General features: G+C 40.9%; 1 long non-coding RNA gene across 2 annotated transcripts in view; it reads right to left on the reverse strand.

The window, feature by feature from the left end:
• Window positions 1-20,693, reverse strand: part of LOC133764780 (uncharacterized) — a 47,718-nt gene that overhangs the window by 16,539 nt on the left and 10,486 nt on the right. For both annotated transcript variants that reach the window (XR_009866469.1, XR_009866468.1), the window contains exons 2-3: window positions 6,923-7,015; window positions 6,736-6,804 (exon numbers count right to left, since the gene is read on the reverse strand). This is a non-coding gene — a long non-coding RNA (uncharacterized LOC133764780). The remainder of the gene's footprint in view (window positions 1-6,735; window positions 6,805-6,922; window positions 7,016-20,693) is intronic.

The raw sequence follows: 20,693 nt of genomic DNA on the forward strand, positions 1-20,693 counted from the left end.
AACCCAAACATGGCCCCAGAAGAAGAGACAAGCAATAACAACAACGGTGTGAGACGTTGTGAGGCAGGTGATGTGAGTGCATCGAGCTCACAGGGGTGGCATCTAACCGAGCTTCAAGTCACCAACAAACACTTCCTAGGGCATGGGACCTCTGAGGCTTCAAATGCAGGAGCAAGGAGACCAGCCAGCCAGGATGGTGGGAAGAAGGCCAGAAGGCGACTCTTCCAGACAAAGAAAGCAGCTGCTGTGTCTCCAGGACTAGGGGAGAAGGAGATCACCTACAGGACTTCTGGCTTCAGAACTCCACTTGCACTGGTGACCTTGACTGGAGTCGTTTGTAAATCAACTTCTCTACCAGCCAGGACGTCCCTGGACACCCTCCATTCAGAACAGTGGGTAATCCACACAGCTTCATTCCTAGCATGGCCCAGACGTACAGCTCCTCTTGTGTGCCAAAGGCAGGTCTTTCAGCAGCCCCATCTCTCATGTGCTGGCCCTAAATGTCACGTCACACATTCCTGACTCCTCACACCATCCAAGAAAAAATGTGTGTTATCGAAGATTGATGTTCCCTATCTTTGAACTCAGCCTGGGCTTCTTTCTATATGATTAGGGACAGCCATAAAGCCTGGCCCTGCTGGGAAAGCCATTCCACTTGTCTGTGTGCTCCATTTTCCCAGCAGGGTCACTGCGGCATACATAGCATGCAAAGGCCTGGGAACAGAATTTGCAAGAAATTATGGAAAAAGGATTTGGCTGAGACATTACACTTGACTTGTACACTTTTCATGTCTCTGCCCATGTTTCTGAATGTCAGACCCAAGTCAAGCCCAACTGATACCCTATGGAGAGCCTGGTATACCACAGACATTAAATATATACATATATATAAACTATATAATTGCATATACAGATGTTCTTTGGCATTTGTAGCAGATTTCTTCTAGGACTCCTGTGCATACCAAAATCCATGTATGCTGAAACCTCTTATACAGAATGGCATGCTACTTGCCTGTAACCTGTGCATACCCTCCTATATACTTTAAATCATCTCCACATTACTTATAATGCCTAATATAACATAAGTGCTATGTAAATACTTGTTACACTCTGTCACTTAGGGAATAATATCAAGAAAAAGTCTGCAGATGTTCAGGACATATGCAAGGTTTTTCAAAAAACTGTTTTTGACCCAGGGTTGATTGAATCCACAGACTCAAAGCTGGTGGATACAGAGGGCTGATTTTATATATATATATATATATATATATATATATATATATATATAGACTTGTATAAAATACAACTGAATTTACCTTACTCATCTTCAACCTTTATTGTAGCTACTAAAATGCTCTTCTTTCAGAGAGCTTTTGCACACAGTAGCATCATAACAAACATCTGCTGGTTGATTGGTTATCTGTCAGACTGGTGGGGGAAAAGAAGCAACTGGTGTTCCCCTCACAAAGCCATACTTCCCTTCCAATCTGCCCCACCTCCTACCAAATCTGGCACACACAAAAAAAGATTGAGACAAAAGCAACAACCCGGTAAGTATCTCTCAGGTTCCATATATTTGCTCTTTCAAAAATTTATTTGTTTAATTATTCTTTTGGCTCCAGTCCTGTCGATCGGCACTGAAATTGAAACCCTCATCTCCTGAATGAGTTCCTCCTCAGATTCTGGTCCCATCTCGTCTCCAGTGCAGTGACAACAGGAAGAACAAGTCGATAGCCACTGCTTGGCTTGGAATCGGGGTCAGGGATGTCATTAAAACTCTGTCTAGGGGCCAGCGCTGTGACATAGCAGGTAAAGCCTCCAGCTGCAGTGCTGGTTCAAGACATGGCTGCTCTACTTCCCATCCAGCTCTCTGCTATGGCCTGGGAAAGCAGTAGAGGATGGCCCCACGTGCTTTGGCCCCTGCACCCACATGGGAGACCCAGAAGAAGCTCCTCGCGCCTGGCTTCAGATCGGCACAACTCCAGCCATTGTGACCACTTAGGGAGTAAACAAGCAGATGGAAGTGCTCTCTGTCTCCCTCTCTCTCTCGCTCTTTCTCTCTCAACCTTTCTGTAACTCTGCCTTTCAATATATAAACAAATCTTTTAAAAAAAGATTCTGTGTGTCCCAGTTGCCCCACATTTGTGTTCCTGGCCCCAGGCTTCATTCTCAAACATTCCAGGTAGCTGATGCTGGTTCTTTCAGAGGCTGATGTCTTACCTATCCAGTAATTACTGCTGCACTTAATTTTGCACGGAGTAAATTTGCTTCACTTCTACACTTTTACAAAATGAAGAAGAATACGTATACTCTACTTTTTAGTTCAAAAGTGAAAGCTGATTAAATAGTGTCGAAAGATCAGTTATCTTTGATCTCCTGATCCAGACTTGTTTCAGTTTGGAATTTCTGAAAATATGACAGTTATCCCAAATAGCTGTGTTAAAGATCTTCCTTCACTGGCACATTCTTGTGTATTTCTGGTAGATGTTCTTGTTTCTCCTTTCCTTTCCCTTGCAGTGAAATAGTGGTCATGATGGAGTGCTGGACAGGGGAATGAGGGTGAGAGTTATCCATCTACACACATACACACCATGACACCTCCCAATGAGCATGGAAAGGGGGAATTGTAAGATAAGTTTATATGGTGCAAATAATTGGAAATCCATGCATAGTTTTTCATAATATGAATTTCCATGAAGTTTTGATGACTCTGTATACAGAATTTCAAAGTGTTTTGTACCAAAATAACCTTATCTTTTAATTCCCATTTTCTTAGAATTTTTGAAATCCCCCTATGTGCATGTGTGTACACGTGCATGTGTGCCTGTGGGGGGTGCATGTGCGTGCATGCCCATGTGTGCATTGGTTTCTGGCCTGGCTCCCAACATCTTTCACGTGGTCCTCTACTCTCTCTTGGTTCATGACTCAGGAGGTTGGAGAAAACCCAGTTGGGAATCCCAACGCTCTGGAGTTTGGAAAGCCAATAGATAGGAATCCTGACTCACTGAATGACAGAGTGGTACTCCCGTCCCTCTGCACCAACATCACACACAGATAGCGTAAAAGAAGTAGACCATTTCTCCATTCATTTTCTGAAACGTTGGCATTATCTGTTACATGTAGCAGGTGGCCTTTATTGAATAATTCCTGTCTAAGTCTAGAATATCCCCTCTGTGGCCCTCTGTGGCCTTGCACAAACCTCAGAATTTGCTTGTCCCTGGCTTTATGATCCTGACCTTCCCCAGCCTCTCGGCTGTTGCCTGAGCCCTGGTTTTGACAACAAGTGATGATCTGCAAGATCTTTGTAAACAGCCTGGGCTGCAGGAAAACTGCAAATGCTTCTCCCATAAAATCCCTTCCCTTCCACGACATCCCCAGTTTCACACTTGTAAATGCCCACAGTACCCAGGTTTGGATGCTCTGTGTCTCGGTCTATAGAAACTTGTTCATCCATCTAATTATTTTTCGCTGTTCCTTTTGTCTCTCTAAAATTTGAGCTGGTCTGAATTATCACACAACTATTTGTTAAGAATAAATTACTTGTTAAGTGTTCAGATACTTTTTAAAAAATTAACTGTACACCTCATAAGAGTAGACACAAATTTTTTGGAAATGAAAATAAGGCTATCTGAGCAAAAAGTGCAAGCAAGAAAGATTCATCCATGGGGGCCACACTGTGGCTCAGTGTGCTAAGCTGCTACCTACAGCACTGGCATCCCACATGGGTGCTGGTTCAAGTCCTGCCTGCTCCACTTCCAATCCCACTCCCTGCTAATGAGTCTGAGAAAGTGGCAGAAGATGGCCCAAGTGCCTCTGTCTCTCTGCCTCTTTCTGTAACTCCGCCTTCCAAATAAATAAATAAGTCTTTGAAAAAAAGAAAAAGAAGAAAGGCTCATCCATCTGACTCAATACATTTCTTGAAAATGATGCAATTCAAAATCAAGATACTTCTGGATGTTTTTGACACTTTGCCTTTTCAGGTACAAGAATTCCCCCTGAAGTGTGTTTCTCCACCCTGAGTGGATATTAGAAAAATCTCTTCCAAGGACAGACATCTGTGCCCCACCCATTAATTAAGTCAGAACGTCTGACAATTTAAAATACTTTGCAATTCTTGTATATATCCAGAATTGAGAATCATTGCTTTCTTCATGTCTCCAATTATCATACTAAATAACATAAAGACTCAAACATATTCATATTATATACAAATTATTTAAAAAATAAATATATCCAAGTCAAATATGCCACTGCCCCCTATTTGAGTATTGGATCAGTTGCCAAAAAATTTCCCCTGAGACCTCAACTAAAATTACACAAAGGAGTTGATGATATCCATCATATCAGTTATTAATGAAAATTAATAACATAATTATTGTAAAGTAAATACCAAAGCATGCATAAATGTCTATGGTTAGTGTTAGTAATCGTTATTAGCAATTCAGTTTTAATTGGCATATAGGGGCCCATGATCTCTGATAGATGATTTTCAAAAACAGCCCGAATGGGGGCTACCGCCGTGGCTCACTTGGTTAATCCTCTGCCTGCAGCACCAGCATCCCAAATGGGTGCAAGGTTCTAATGCCAGTTGCTCCTCTTCCAGTCCAGCTCTCTGCTGTGGCCCGGGATGGCAGTGGAGGATGGCCCAGGTCCTTGGGCCCTGCACCCTCATGGGAGACCAGGAAGAAGCACCTGTCTCCTAGTTTCAGATCAGCGCAGTGCCAGCCGTAGTAGTCAGTTGGAGGGGTGAACCAACGGAAGGAAGACCTTTCTCTCTGTCTCTCTCTCCCACTGTCTATAACTCTACCTGTCAAATAAATAAAATTTTAAAAAACAGCCAGAATGATCATTTTAAAATATCAAGGGGCCAGCATTAGTGTCATAGCAGGTTAAGCTGTCACCTATGATACCAGCATCCCTATGGGCACCAGTTTGGGTCCGAGTTACTGCATTTCTGATCCAGCTCTCTGTTAATGGCCTGGGAAAGCAGCAGAAGATGACTCAAGTCCTTGGGCTCTCGCACCCACATGGGAGAACTGGATAAAGCTCCTAGATCCTAGATTCGGCCTGGCCCAGCTCTGTTCTTTGTGGCCATTTGAGGAGTGAACCAGTGGGTGGAAGATCTCTCTTTCTCTATCTCTCCCTCTCTCTGTGTAACTCTGCCTCCCCAAAAATAAATAAATCTTTGAAAACTTTAAAAATAAAACGTAAGCCAAGAGACGATCAACTCCAGTCATCTAATAGCTTCTCATTGTGCTCAGGTTAAAAGCTGGAGTTCTTCCAGTGGCCTGCAAGAAGCAACAGGATCTGTCCATTTCCTCTAACTGAACCCTCTGCTACCTCTTCCTCATCTCTCTGTTCTCATGAATACACTAGATATTCCCTGCCTCAGGGCCTTTGCACTTGCCCTTGCCTTCAGCCCAGGATGATTGTTCATCCTACAGACATCCCTTTGGCTCGTTCTTCACCCTCTTTGAGTCTTGGTCTAAATGCCACCTCCAGAGAAATTATTTCCTTCAGCACACCCAACCCCACCTAGTCCTTTCCTCTCCCCTTCCCCATCCTCTCCCACTCCTTCTCCTCCCCCTCCTCCTCCTCCTTCTTCTTCAGAATTACAGGATAAGTTTACATTGGTAACAAAATCCATGAATAGTATTTTATTTCAATTGTACATATTTATAGGCTAAAGAATGATCAAGCCAACACATATATTCAATATATTAAGTTTGGATCACTATAATTATCATTTACACCTTTTTAACATTTTAAATTTTTTATTAACTGTTACTGAACATGTGCACGGAATTCTGTATGACAGTTCAATAAATGAGTGCAATGCATACTGAACAAATCAAGGTAATTGACGCTTCTCTCTCATCATCACTTTAAGATTGAAACTGCAAGTGTCCCTCTTTCATTGGCTCAGAAAGTTTACGACAGGCCCCTTCTCTGATCTGTTTTTCTCCTTGGCACATGAAGTGGTCTGAGAAACTATGCATTTATTTATTTCTAACCCCATCTCCAAGATTTGTTCCATTTACTTGTAAATTATTAATCATGCATCCTACCTTCTTCAGAATGTGAGTTTCTTGACAATAGAAACTATTTAAGATTATACCCCCAGTACTAAAAGATTTATGGTCATTTACAAGGTGCCTGGTAAATATTAAATCAATAATTTAATTGGTCATCACAGAAGTTAATAAAATTATCTCCATGAGGAACCAGACTGGTCCAATACACAACCAGGTGTTTGTTCAGTGACATGAGAGGTGTTCTGACCTCAAGGAGTGACACAGTGAAACACGTCATGAATTTCTTTATCAATTCCGTAATTACAAATGTGATCCCAACAGCTACTACCTGCAAGAATGTAAACAAGAATTAGTCTTCCAATCTCGTTTCTTCTTTGTGTAGTGTAGATAAATCCACTTTATGAGGATGTGAGAATTAAACGTGGTTAATATTTGGTTTCCAGAATGCCTGATCTGTGAATGGGTTTTGTGGTTGCTGTTGCTCTTCTATCAGAGAAGAGAGAAGTCGCTCAGCCTCATGGAAGGTGTGAATTAGATCTCTGTACCTAGACCTTTCCTCGATCAGTTTGGCGCTATCTTTCTCTGTTTCTCTTGCTAGTGAAGTATGAAGAAGGACTTGACTGGAACACGGAGAAGTTTCTAGCAATAAGAGTATAAGGAGACTTGGCCGAGATCATGTTTAGGGAAACGACCATCTTACCCTGAGAATCTCGAGCTCCCTCTTTCACACGTCAGTTTTCATTGATCAGAACGTTGGGGAATGTCTCTGCTGGTGAAAGGATTAGAAAGCAAAACAGAAATGCAAATGTAAAAGATAACTTTCCTTTTATCATATCCCTGTTCCCAAAGACTTCAGGATTCTTGATTTATGAGCAGAGTTAACAAACCTCCAGTAATGCGGTTTCACGACTCCTTCGTGTCCTCTTGGTCACAGGAGAATCAAGAGGGTTAAATGACAACTGTCCCCCAGAACTTGCAGGCTGTAAAATCCAAGGTAGAAAAATAAAGCACAGGGCAGGAGTGTAAATAATAGGATGACACTCAGGGGGAGAAAAAGGAACTTGGGGAATAATAACTAGGAAAACTTCCTTGTGTCTACGATCAGCTGGATGATGAAATAGTCTCTGAGGAAACGGTGGGAGCCTTCGAGCTTGGGATGTTGTGAGATCAGACTGCCAGAGCCCTAGAGGCCCGTACTCCGGGGCCACTGGCTCTTTTTATGAGAAGGCAATAACACAAGTTAATGGGTCTTTTCCACCCTAACACCAATTCACTGAATCAGAACTTGAGACTGTGTCTCTTACTCAGGTAACATATTCATTTTGGACCCAGATGGCAACAGTCCCCATGGCAGTTCACATATGGTAGTTATTTCTGGAAACTCTCTCCGTAAGTAAATGCAATAAACAAATAGCTACGCTGTTCCTCTTTTCTTCCTCCTTCCCTCCCCCCCCCCACCCCCGCCTTTCTTCCTCTTGTTCTTCCTTCCTCACTCCTTATTTCTTTCCTTATTTTCCTTTCTTCTCTTCCGTCCCTTCTTTTCCTAGACATATATTTTTATTGTTTTTGTGGGTGCAGGATAACTTAAACAAACATCTTTCCCATTCGTCATCAACTCTGCAAGAATGAGTCAGGCTAGAGGTGGTCATCTGGCACGGCAGATAAGACACTGCTTGGGACATTCATATCCCATACTGAACTGCCTGGGTTCAAGTCTCAGTGCTGCTCCTGATTCCAGCTTCCTGGTGAGCAGTAGACGATGGCTCAAGTAGATGCAGACCTGCCACTCACATGGGAGAGTCAAATTGAGCTCTTGGCTCCTTGTTTTGGCCTGGAACAGTCCCAGCTGTTATGGACATTTGGGGATTGAACCAGAGAATGGGAGGTCTCTGTGTGTTTCTCTCTCTCTCTCTCTCTCATGCAAAATAAATAAATCATTAAAATTTTACAAAAAGAATGAATACTATCTCAGACCTCAATCAAAGATGGCTATTTTTAAGAGTGCTTAGAAATGGTTAAATCAAAAAGTTAGAAGATAATATAAAATAGCTAATAGGAATGGGAAATAAGTTCAGTGAATTGGTCTTCTAGACTTTGATTTTAGATGTATCTTTTTTTTAATTTTTTGAAATTTTACAGGTAGAGTTATAGATAGTGAGAGAGAGAGAGACAGAGAGAGAGAAAGGTCTTTCTTCCGTTGGTTCACTCCCCAAATGTCTGCTATGGCCGTTGCTGCACTGATCCTAAGCCAGGAGCCAGGTGCTTCCTCCCGGTCTCCCATGCAGGTGCAGGGCCCAAGCATTTGGGCCATCCTCCACTGCCCTTGCAGGCCACAGCAGAGAGCTGGAGTGGAAGAGGAGCAACCGGGACTAGAACTCAGTGCCCATATGGGATGCTGGCGCCACAGGTGGAGGATTAACCAAGTGAGCCACGGTGCCGGCCCCTCAGATGTATCATTTTAAAATATAGAATATGCTAAATAACATAATTTGCAATCAGTGTGAGTAAACAAAAAGATTTCTGAAGTCCAGAATTATTCAAATATCTCTTGACTTAGTTCAAATCTATTATGTACTATCTTCATTTTCCACAGGACTTTGCTGTACATCCATTCAATAAGCCACTTCTTTCCACATCTATTACACACCTCTGCAATGAAGTACATTTGGGAGCTACTGAACCATAACATTTCTTCCAGCAAAGTAGTAAGCAGAGACAAGTGTAATCTCATATACCAGCCACATCAGAAACAGCTGGGGAAAAAGAGACATGTGTACAGCCAAGGCCAGCCGCAGGGAGGAGATAACGAGGCATCAGTTAAACATCGTGTTCAGAAAATGGCAATTACCCTGATAGAAATGAGAAAGAGAGAGAGAGAGAGAGAGAGAGAGAGAGAGAGAGAGAGAGGGAAATGGCATGCTATTAGAGAAGCATACACACTGGGCTTATTTTAAATGAAGACAAATAATCCTGCATCTTCAGCAGGAATGTTGTTCTGGGAACTTTGCCTTTCTGTTTACATCTCTGCCCTGGCTCTCCCCGTGTGGGGGCAGGCAAATAGTTAATGGCTGTTTTAAAGTTTACAGTGGAAAGCACTTCATCAACAAAGCATATACATTCAGCCACCCAAAAATGCAACTTAGATATTTGCTTGGAATTCTAATCCTCAGTGTCTGTCAGACAATCATTTACATTTTTTCTTGTCCTTTTCTAGTTACTATCTACTCCTATTATCACTCACATGATAGTGCAGATAATTCCCATTCTAGTGAATATGTCCCTGCATAAAACTGACACACAGAAATCATCCTAATTCTTCGAACCCCAAATCACAAACTTCTCACGTAAAATAGGTAACTGAATTAGAATCGCAGATTATTGTATTTTTTCTGTCATAAATTTTATTGGAAGTACCATAACCCAATTGAAAGAATAAATCATTCACAACAAATATATAAATTTCCATCTTCATATTTGAAGGCTATTTAATCCGATCAGAATTTTTTTTTCTACTTCTGAATCTCTCTCTCTCCCCTTAGTTAGAAAACAAAAATGAAATCTATTCTCTTTTTGGTTTGTAATCTAAGCTGTGATTTCTCAGGTTATTATAAAAAGACTTCCACCATGAAATCTGTTCTTTAACATCTGCAAGTCTTGTATTTGGCTGGAAGAAGAGAGGTTGCAGTAATTGAGTAATAGGGAGTGAGATATAGCTCAGCATGCTGCACATTTTATTAATCACCAAGTGGTAAAAAGGAAGCCTCTGCCCTCTATTTATAGAATAATTGAATGTATTTCATGACACTGACTACACATCTGGTCAAACTGCAAAGCACATTTGCAGTCACCTTCTCTTTTTGAACTCCTAATATGTTGCAGACTCCAGAAAGATGTCTACAGAAAGAGAAACACAAGGTAAGGAAAACTCCATGAGGGACAGTCCCCCAGATTTCCAAACCAAAGCTTTGATGAATGCAGAGAGCTCCTTGAATTGGATAACACAATAAAAGACGTCAACTGTAATGTAAATGAAAACTGCAGTGTAAGGCCTTAGGGATCTGGGTGACCAGAACCAATGAGACGGTGTTGGCGGTGATTTCTAACTCTTTGCACAGTCATATATTCATATACATCTGTTTATAAACTTCTGAGTTTCCACATGTGGATTCACAATTTGTAGAAGACTGTTTTTCATTAGTCTGGGAAGGAATTTGTTCCACATATTTTTAGGATTTAAATTCTTTATAGGGAGAGAGGAAGAAGGAATCTATCTGAATATTGGACTCAAAATACCTAAGAACAAACTAGAGAACTTTACTCCAAAGAAGTAACTAATTTCAAATTACATTGTCCAAGAATTTAAGTCAGATAAAAATGTAATAATTTCCCGTTTTCCCAGGATATAAAGTTTCTGGACAAAATTTCCAGACAGCACTTACCAAGTGGGACTGGTATAGTTGGTAATATAGTAATATAAAAAGGCAATACTTACCTTTGAATAGATATTCAGTTCAATATTGGTGGCCTATTAATAATTGAATTTATTAGTGTATAAAGGTTTTTTCCAGTTAGCGTTTCTCAGAGTTAATAAGTAAGTCTACAAGCTCAGCAAACTTAATTTTCTCCAAGGTTCTCCAACTTTGTGACTCAAAAGTTACTGTAGCAAAGAGTTCCCTAAATAGCTAGTTCAATGCAGATACCCAAGCCATGTCCAAAGACTGACTCTAGATCCTGGTCTTAGAGTTGACATTTTAAAGAAACACCCTGCAGATAATTCAGATGCAAATAATCTATGAAGTTCACATTTGCAAATATAATTCTGGGGATGTGTCTCTATTTTATCTTCCCTCAAATCACAAGGATATTTTTAGGTGGCTTCAGAAGTGATGCTTCTGCTTTGTTACCAGACAGCAATACTGCCATAGTCTACCCTATGACACCCTCATGTTTAAGAACCTTACAGAATGAGACATCTTACAATGAAAGTGAACCACCACTTAATCAATTACACTATTCTAAGGATAGCTTGAATGATTAGCATTTATTTGTTCCAAGGCAGAGGACAGACATCAGCGAAATACATGCCATCTTACTATAAGGTCATGATTATAATATGCGATAATAAACATAAGTTTAAATTAATGCTGTAGTGCTGTATTTTCACAATATTAGGATATTTACAAATTGTTTCATGAATTATCTAACAGATAAAATTATGAGTTGTGTATTTTCTAACACTAGAAAGTCTCACAGAAGTCCACAATTTAAAAGTTATTATTAAATTCATTTTGTATTTGATATTGGGAGATTTTATAAGAAGCTGTAGCAAAAGTATTAGACTATTACATGTTAAATATTGATTTGATGATATTATTTCTTTAGCTCTGATTATCTGAAAATCTTTTATATTTATTTATTTATTTTTTTTTTGACAGGCAGAGTGGACAGTGAAGGAGAGAAAGACAGAGAGAAAGATCTTCCTTTTTCCGTTGGTTCATCCCCAATGGCCGCTGAGACCGGCGCGCCACACTGATCCTAAGCCAGGAGCCAGGTGCCCCTCCTGGTCTTCCAGGGCCCAAGGACTTGGGCCATCCTCCACTACCTTCCCAGGCTACAGCAGAGAGCTGGACTGGAAGAGGAGCAACCGGGACAGACTCCAGCGCCCCGACTGGGATTAGAACCCGGTGTGCCGGTGCCGCAGGCGGAGGATTAGCCTAGTGAGCCGTGGCGTCGGCCCTGAAAATCTTAAGTGTAGATTTTTCCTAATTATCCAATAGTCGCCTTATTTCTATATTTCATTCTGTAATTTAATATTCTATCCTGTGGCCGGTGCTGTGGCGCAGTAGGTTAATTCTCCGCCTGCAGCACCAGCATCCCATATGGGCACCGATTCTAGTCTCAACTGTCCCTCTTCCAATCCAGCTTTCTGCTATAGCCTGGGAAGGCAGTAGAAGATGGCTAAGGGCTTGGGCCTCTGCACCTGCACGGGAGACAGGAAGAGGTGCCTGGTTCCTGGCTTCGGATCTATACAGCTCCAGCCGTTGCAGCCATCTGGGGAGTGAACCAACAGAAGGAAGACCTCTCTGTTTCTCCCTCTCACTATCTGTAACTTTACCTCTCAAATAAATAAATAAAATCTTTAAAAAAAAAAAACTCTATCCCATCTGTGGTCATGACTTTCCGTTTCTTTCCTAAGACCTCTTTTATTCAATGAGTAAAATCATCAACCAAAGAGTGTTGAGGGGGTGGGGACTTAATTTAACAGGAAAAAAAATGATGCAAGGAAAGACAGGCTCCTGCAGATGTTTCCAGCTGAAATACCAGCTGGCATTGTAGTTGTTTGTGTGGAGTGGAATCCCATAAACCAATGAAAGGAGACAATCAATTTTAGCTGACTCAAAAATTTTTATTTCCATTTTTCTAACACAGATGAATATGATGCAAATTGTTTGAAAATAAGAGCCTTATGGTTAAGTATATTACCATACTCTGTTGCAAGAAATGAAATTTCCTGGTGACGTGACAAATGTCTAGAAATACTGCTTTGTAAAGACTGTTAAAATGCAGTGGAATCCCTGTTAGTTATTTTGACTCTTGGAATGTTGTGTCAGCCCCAAATAATTAGAATCCCTCAGCTTCACAGCACATCTTCTACAGAGGGTTCCAACATCTTGACAAACAAAAGAGCAGTTCAATAAAGTCTATCTCACATTTTTCCTTTCAGCCAGCACTGTCTGAAGGAGGCAGTCGGCAACATGATAGGGTAGGCGTCTACAATCTCAATCTTAAAATGACAAAGATGGAGGCTCCTAGGTTTGATGAGTAATGGAACAGTGATAGTAATACTTGACAATTGTTGTTGACTATATTCGACACCTGATGTATATTACCTAATTCTCACAGAAGTCAACAAGTTAAATGTCATTATTGAACTCATTTTGCATGTAAGCAAATTGGGGACACACAACTTTAAATAACCTACCTAAGTTTGCGTAGTTAGTCCTACACCCTGAGCTTCATATTCAGTGCTGATCCCAGAATCTCTGTATTCTTCAACATTTTATAATATTAAGCTATGGGGTCCTTACATTTTATTAGGCTATGTTTAAGAGATATTGTAAATAATAAAACATAGGACAGAATGGCAGGCCCCCTCCTTGCTGAAATCAACACTAAATAGGTCAACAGATATTGCCAGCCACTTATTAAGTGCTGATCAATCTTTTAGTAGCTGAGGATATTGATATAGGTAAGGTATCACATCAGGTGAGAAACAAACCTTAAACAATGCCCTTTTATACAGTAACTGATATAATAGGAGTAGACAGAGCATTGCTAGGGAAGCTTGGCTGAGGAGCTAATTCTGCTTGGGACTGGGAGACACAATTAATTGAGAATTGATCTCTCTATGCAGAGAGCCCCATCTCTTACCATTGAAGAGAAGCACATGATGGACATGGAAGAAATTTTTTTGATGAGGGCTGCTAAATTCTCTACCCCCTAAAAGTGATTGGGGATGGAAATATTTTGCAGGGTGATTTTCCTGCATTCTCACTTTGTCAATACCCATTCCCACATTACTTTGTTCAATTAAATAGCTAAAATTCAGGATATTTGCCTGCACTATTGAATGCACACAGGTGTGATAAGACTGTCCTCAGTGGAATCAGCCCCAAACAATAATAGCTTTCCATTAGGAATAGCAGGTTGGGTGACTCAATATACTTGAGAAACCCTTAGAGAGCCTGAGCCACTGGCTTCTGCAATACCTCCTTAGTTGGGCAAAGTCACCGGTGGACATGAGATGTCCCATGGTCTTAAAAACTTGACTTTAAGTTTGAACAATACAGTGTTTCTTAGCCTTGTAAAATAGCCAGAGAGCTAACTTCCTGCCAATAGCTGATGAGTGATTCTATCCTCCCCTCAAAGCTGTTCATCTGTTACACACAGTTTATGACAGCATCTATGGATGTGGGAAGGGTTTTCCAATACATCCCCCACTGACCAGTGCCAAGTCTGAAAGCCAACACATGAAGAGCTGAGACTAATCTCACCACATTGTCTACTCATGAAGTTATTAATGACAACCTTCTGTGGTTGGATGGTTGGCACAGAGTACTATTTCACATATGGCTGGCATATATTTGGCCAATAATCCCAAGGATCACCCAACAGATAGACAAGTGACATCAGTTATCCATTGGCTGAAAGCCAAATACATTTCAGACTCCATGAAAGTCCAAGATTGGTTGGTCCACAAATAAGGAAGTTGGTTAAAAAACAAAAACAAAACAAGGTGTCAAATCTGGGAATGATTCCGAACTAAAGTTTTAAATGTTAAATTTTCTGTTAAGAGGACAGCTCTGTCCTGCGCAAGACAATTCAATAAGCTTATGGAAAGGTTATGTTAGGTTTGGAAGAGTCACAGACTAAATAGCCAGGCTTCACGGTGGCATTTGGTCTTTCAAATTCCCTTAGCATTATTTCTCAATGTCTTGTTAAACTCTGTTCAGGGCTCACCTTAAAAAATGCAATGAAAAGACAAACTAAAACCATTTGTATCTTCCAAACATGTTGCAAACCACCAGGCACAACACATAAAAGACTGTTTTCCAGCTGTTTCCAAATCTGCAGTCTCATCATGCCTTACTTCCTAATACCACCACCAGGGCACTCTTCTAGTTCTATGGTTTTTCTTGCAAGAAGAATCAAACTAAACATCTCAGGAATACTTCACTGCTGCTAAAGGATATTCAAAAATTAAAAATACCTTTCCTAGATTTAATTCATGTGAAAAGTTGCAGAAATAAATTTTAACTAATGTGGTTAATAAATCAATTGAGAGGGGATAGTCCCCTGTACAAAACAACATGCTGCCACCAGTGAGATCCGCATCATATTGTGATCCCACCCATCCCTGAGTTTTTGCTAATATGAATATTGCCAAATCTCAGCAATTCATTGTCATTAAATTCCCTATAATATGGTAATGTAAACTATTTATCATGTACTTTTTTTTTCTTTCTTCTGTGGTGCAAGTAGCTAACCACAATTCTTTGTACAATATAATTAGGACAATCTAAAATAAAATTGAGAGTCCCACTGAATTCGCCAAATGCGAAGTAAATTGTTATTCAGTATCTTGGAAGAACAATGTTAGAAGTCTTTTCAGTTAGTTAATGCACACATTCATGCAGGTGTTGTCAGAAGACAGAAACCATTCAGTTACTTGAGCAGTGAATTGAGACCAATTATCATTTAGTGAAGACTAGCCACTAAGAAAGGATGAAGGATAATTCTGAGCAATACCGTGGGGCTGAGATAGAGGAGGCAGAGAGGAAGAAGATAAGGAAGGAAGCCCCCTCCCTAAGGCTGGGGCTCAGAGTATGCTCTGCAGGGTAGGACCAGAGCCCACCCACCGGATGGCAGAAATGTTTGCCGGGTTGCCCCAGGGCCAGAGCTGGTACCCATACTAGACCATGATGGTAATTAGAGAAGAGATGGCTAGTAGGCAGGGCTGAAGGGGCCCGGGTCTGACAAGTTGGAACCTCCTCTCTCTCTCTCTCTCTCTTTCTCTCTCTCTCTCCAAATGAATAAATTAAATAAATAAAATTTAAAAGGGAAATGAGATGTTGACATGGTATCACAAGGCAGGCGATGAAGAGTCAATTTTGAGCAGAGAAGCCAGGATCTGACCACAGATTTTGTTGGAGATTTTTGTGTTTGCTTGCTTGTTTGCTTATTTTGCATGAGTTAGAAAACGCTACTGGGGGCCAACACTGCGGCACAGCCGGTTAAGCCACCGGCTTGCAGCAGGCTGCCACTTCCAATCCAGCTCCCTGATAAAGGACCTGGGAAAGCAACAGAAGATGGCCCAAGTGCTTGGGCCCCTGTACTCACGTGGGAGATTCTGATGAAGTTCCTGGCTCCTGGCTTCAGCCTGGCCCAGCTCAGGTCATTGCAGCCATTTGGGGAATGAACCAGTTACTTGAGAAGATCTCTCTCTCTCTCTCTCTCTCTCTCTCTCTCTCTCTCTCTCTTTTTTAGACAGGCAGAGTTAGACAGTGAAAGAGAGACAGAGAGAAAAGTCTTCCCTCTGTTGGTTCACTCCCAAATGGCTGCTACGACCGGCTCGCCACGTAGATCTGAAGTCAGGAGCCAGGTGCCTCCTCCTGGTCTCCCAAGCGGGTGCAGAGCCTAAGCACTTGGGCCATCCTCCACTGCACTCCCGGGCCACAGCAGAGAGCTGGACTGGAAGAGGAGCAACCGGGACTGAATCTGGTGCCCCAACAGGGACTAGAACCCGGGGTACCGGCGCCACAGGCGGAGGATTAGCCTAGTGAGCTGTGGCACCGGCACAAGATCTCTTTCTCTCTCCTCTCTCTGTAACTAACTCTGCCTTTCAAATAAGTAAATAAATCTTTTAAAAAAAATGAGAATGCTATTGGGTCCTTCACATACAATACTTAAAACTGGGAGTTGAAATGAGTTAACCAGCAAGAAGCTGAGGTTTTCTGGAAAGGAAAGCATCACTTCTTACGATTAGAATTTAGATAGACTGCAGGGCTTCTGACCAAAGTACAGTGGCAGGGTGGGCCATGGATGAGCGCAGAGCCTTGTTATCAGGGCTCTGTGTAAACACCCTTGGGTTTAAGGGTGGGTCCTTTTTTTCTCCACAGTGTGTGGCTGATGCCGAAAACCGCCCCAGTCCCAGCTTCACTGCCAAAGTGACTTCATTCAAAGGTATAAAGACCGACCATCGTGAGTGTGAGCTACAGAGGGCTGGAACCCTGAGCAGAAGTTTGAGCCCCATGAATGCCCTGTCCCCTTGTGGGTCATTAAAGACTCTCCAACAAGGGTGTAGTGTCTTTAGGGCATGCACCATGCAGCCACAAGAAGTTACAGCCTAGTGCACTGCTTTCTTTACACTTGCCGCTGCAAGCAAAGTCTACTACCCCCACCCCAGCAGCCACACACACACACACACACACACCACCAGTCTTAGCTGAGAAAGACTCTAGGACTCTTGGGATGAGGACTAGTCTTAAGAGCAAGGTAGTCACCTACTTTTCAATATAACAAATTGTTTATGCTAACATTACTGTTAACGGGAAAGAAACTTACAAGGAAGAATACTCAAAAGAGCATATTGTAAAAGGTCTAACTTCTACTCTTCCTCCAAACTACCTAAGTTTCTTCCCAAGAAACAACCATGAGAGTCATACATGCGCTTCCAGAGACACACTGCATTACAACCAATACATACGGTGATTTGCTTGCTTTTGATTTGTTTGTTTGTTTCAGTTTTCAAGTTACACTTTCACCAACCCTGCCATAACAGGACTGTTTTCCCACCTCTTATAAGACTTTCACCAGGGGGCAGCTCTGTGGCGCAGTAGGCTAAGTCTCTGCCTATGGATCCCGTATGGGCGCCAGTTCGAGTCCCAGCTGCTTCTCTTCAGATCCAGCTCTCTGCTAATGGCCTGGGAAAGCAGTGGAAGATGACCTAAGTACTTGGGCTGCTGCACTCATGTGCGAAGCCCAGAAGAAGCTCCTGACTCCTTGCATCAGACGGGCCCAGCTCTGGCTGTTGTGGCCATTTAGGGAGATGGAAGACCTCTCCATCTGTCTGTAACTCTACCTCTCAAATAAATAAATAAAATCTTTTTAAAAAAAAAACTAAAAGATCTAATGTGAAATGCAAAATTATTTTTAAAAAAGACTTTCATCAGTCTGATAGGTGAAAAATTGAATCTCTTGATTGGAATTTTATTTTCTTTAAAGTAAGATTTAACTTTTTTGTCAGGTTGAAGGTCTATTTTGCTTTTCTTTCATGACATTTCCATTTAAATTATTATCTAGTCTCCTGCGAAGCTTATTGATTATTAGAAGTTATTTTTATATGTGTTAGAAGCTCCACATATACTTTCTCATTCATTCCTTTTTTTTTCCTTCTTTCTGTTTTCCTTCCTCCCTCGCTCCTCCTTGCATTCTGCCTTCCTTTCTTTCTTCTTTCTATTAATGAGTTTTGTCATGGCAGTCATTTTTAAATTTTTCCATGTATCATTCTTTTAGCTTTCATAATTAAAAAGATCTTTATAACTGTGAGATCATAACATATTTTTATGATTCATCTAGAAAGTTCAAGTTAATATTTTACGTTTAAATGCTTAATGCAGTTACATATTTAGAATTTATTTTGGTAAAATCCATGAGGCAATGGTCCAACTATATTTTTCCCATATGAACACACAGGCTTTTTATCTGGTTATGCAAAAATATTTTTCTTCCAAGTCAAGTTTAATGATATATGTCTCAATGTTGACAGTCTTAGGAGTCAGGAGGTACAAGGGGAGGCACGTGGTTTCCAGCTTGTTGGAAATACATTTTCTCCTTTATGTTTATGTTACAGTTTTTCCACTCAAATTTTCTTTTTTTAATTTTTATTTATTTATTATAATTATTTGAAATGAAGACAGATAAAGAGAGAGGGAAAGAGAGACAGAGAGAGCAAAAGAGAGAGAAACAGACAGATAGCAAATACTCTCCCATCTGTTGGTTCACTTTCCGAATTCATGTAATGGCCAGGGCTGGACCAGGCCAAACCCAGGAGCCCTGAACTCAATCCAGATCTCCCATGGAGGTGGCAGGAACCCAACTACTGAAGCATCAGTGCTGCCTCCCAGGGTGCTGGAATTGAAATGAAGCCAGGTCTTAAACCCAAACACTTCACTAAGGGATGTGGGCATTGCAAGCAGTGTCTTAACCACTACATTAAACACCTAGCCTGTTTTCATTTTTAAAATATTTTTTCTTTCTTTCCTAAATTTTGGTACTCATAGTTGAATTATTTTTAGTGTGTTGTCACCTCTTTCCTCAGGTCTTTTATAATACTTTCATGTTTTCCTTTTATAAATTAGATTGCTTCATTGCAGTGTTTTTAAATTAGTGAAAAATATTTGAACATGATTTCATCATATTTCTGCTGAACAGGGTAAATTTGACAGCTTACTCCTGTTTTCTATTTTTTATATAATGATTTTTATGGACCTGCTGTTCATTCTTCTTAATTACTCATCTCTGAATGAAATGAGTGTTTAGGGCATTCAGCTATTTTGGAGTTTTGTAGGAGTGAGCAGGGACCATTTCCAAACCAGCAAGAATTTTTGTCATGACTGTGGTAGTGTGTGTGAGTTTTCATCCTTACTTCTCCCCAGCTAACAAAGACGTTCAGGCCAGGACTGACCACAGTAAGGTTCTCACTTACTCTTGTCCCACCAGTGAGGCGAACTTCACCATTTCCAAATGGAAAATCCTCTGGTGCATTCTTGAGGAACTGATTGGAAACAAAGTGAATATAGTTGCAGTGTGTCTTGAGTGTATAAATCAGACCACAACTGATTAAAAAAGTTTTGAAACAGACGATTTTATATTAAAAGTGGCTAGAGGGGTGGGTGTCGGGCCTAGTGGTTGAAGATGCTGATCATGATGTCTGTTTCCCACACTGAAGCACCTGGGCTCAATAACCAGCTCTGTATTTGACTCCAGCTTTCCTGGCAGGCAGCAGTGAAGTCTACAGTAACTGGGTTCTTGCCACCCACATGTGAGGCCTGGATTGAGTTTCTAGTTCCCAGTTGTGGCCTGGCTCTGTCCCAGCCATCTGGGCATCTGGGTCATGACCCAGTTGGTGGGAGCACTTTATCTCTCTGTTCCCCCCTCTCCACCAAGTGAAAAATACTAAAACAAAATAAGTGACTAGAATATTTACAGGTAATCAGCACAACCGCATCACCTATGAGGACTATAAAATGAAGGAATTATGCTAGAATATTTAAGGATTTCTTTACTCTCTTATGCACTCTAACTCTTATAGCTGGGCAGGTGTTTGATGGAGTGGTTAAGATGCCGCTTGGAAAACCCAGATCCCATATCAGAACACCTGTTTCAGAACTCAGTCACACTTCCAATTCCAGCTTCCTGCTGATGCACTTTGGAAGGCAGCAGTAGTGACTCAAATAGTTGGATCTCTGCAAGCCATGTGGAAGAGCTGGATTGAGTTTCAGACTCCTGGCTCTCTCTCTGTCCCAGCCCCAGTTGTTGCTGGCATTTGGAAAGTGAACCAGTCATGAGTGCTCTCTCTCCAAAACACACCGCTGTCTTCACATCTCATGAGCTCTTTTTATTCCTTTAAAATAAATTAAATATTTTAAAAAACAAATTGTTTAACTTTTATAGTATTCTATTTCCATCTTATCACAGAAATTGCCAAGTCTCAGTCATTTAATATACTCTTTCATGATAAAAAAGCAAGTGTCCTCTGTCTTAATTCCTAGAAAATATCCTTTCAACAGTCAATGAATCCATAGGTTAATGGAAGACCATGAGAGACACTGTGTGAATAATAAATGTAATTAATTGATAATCAGATATTTTTCATAATCATGAGAGTCTGTATCAAATAAATGCAGTATCTAGGATTATTTTGCTTCTGAATGATATTAAACTAGATATTTGCTGCTACCTTGTCAACTATATCTATCATTACTGTCTGCCAACCTTAATAATTTTATTTTCGTTATTAATTATTAATTAAAAGGAGAGACTATTCAAAAGGGTGGTTATTTTATGTCCCAAATATATTATATATCTACATCTATC

The sequence above is a fragment of the Lepus europaeus genome, chromosome 7 (genome assembly GCF_033115175.1).
Source record: "Lepus europaeus isolate LE1 chromosome 7, mLepTim1.pri, whole genome shotgun sequence".
NCBI lineage: Eukaryota > Metazoa > Chordata > Mammalia > Lagomorpha > Leporidae > Lepus > Lepus europaeus.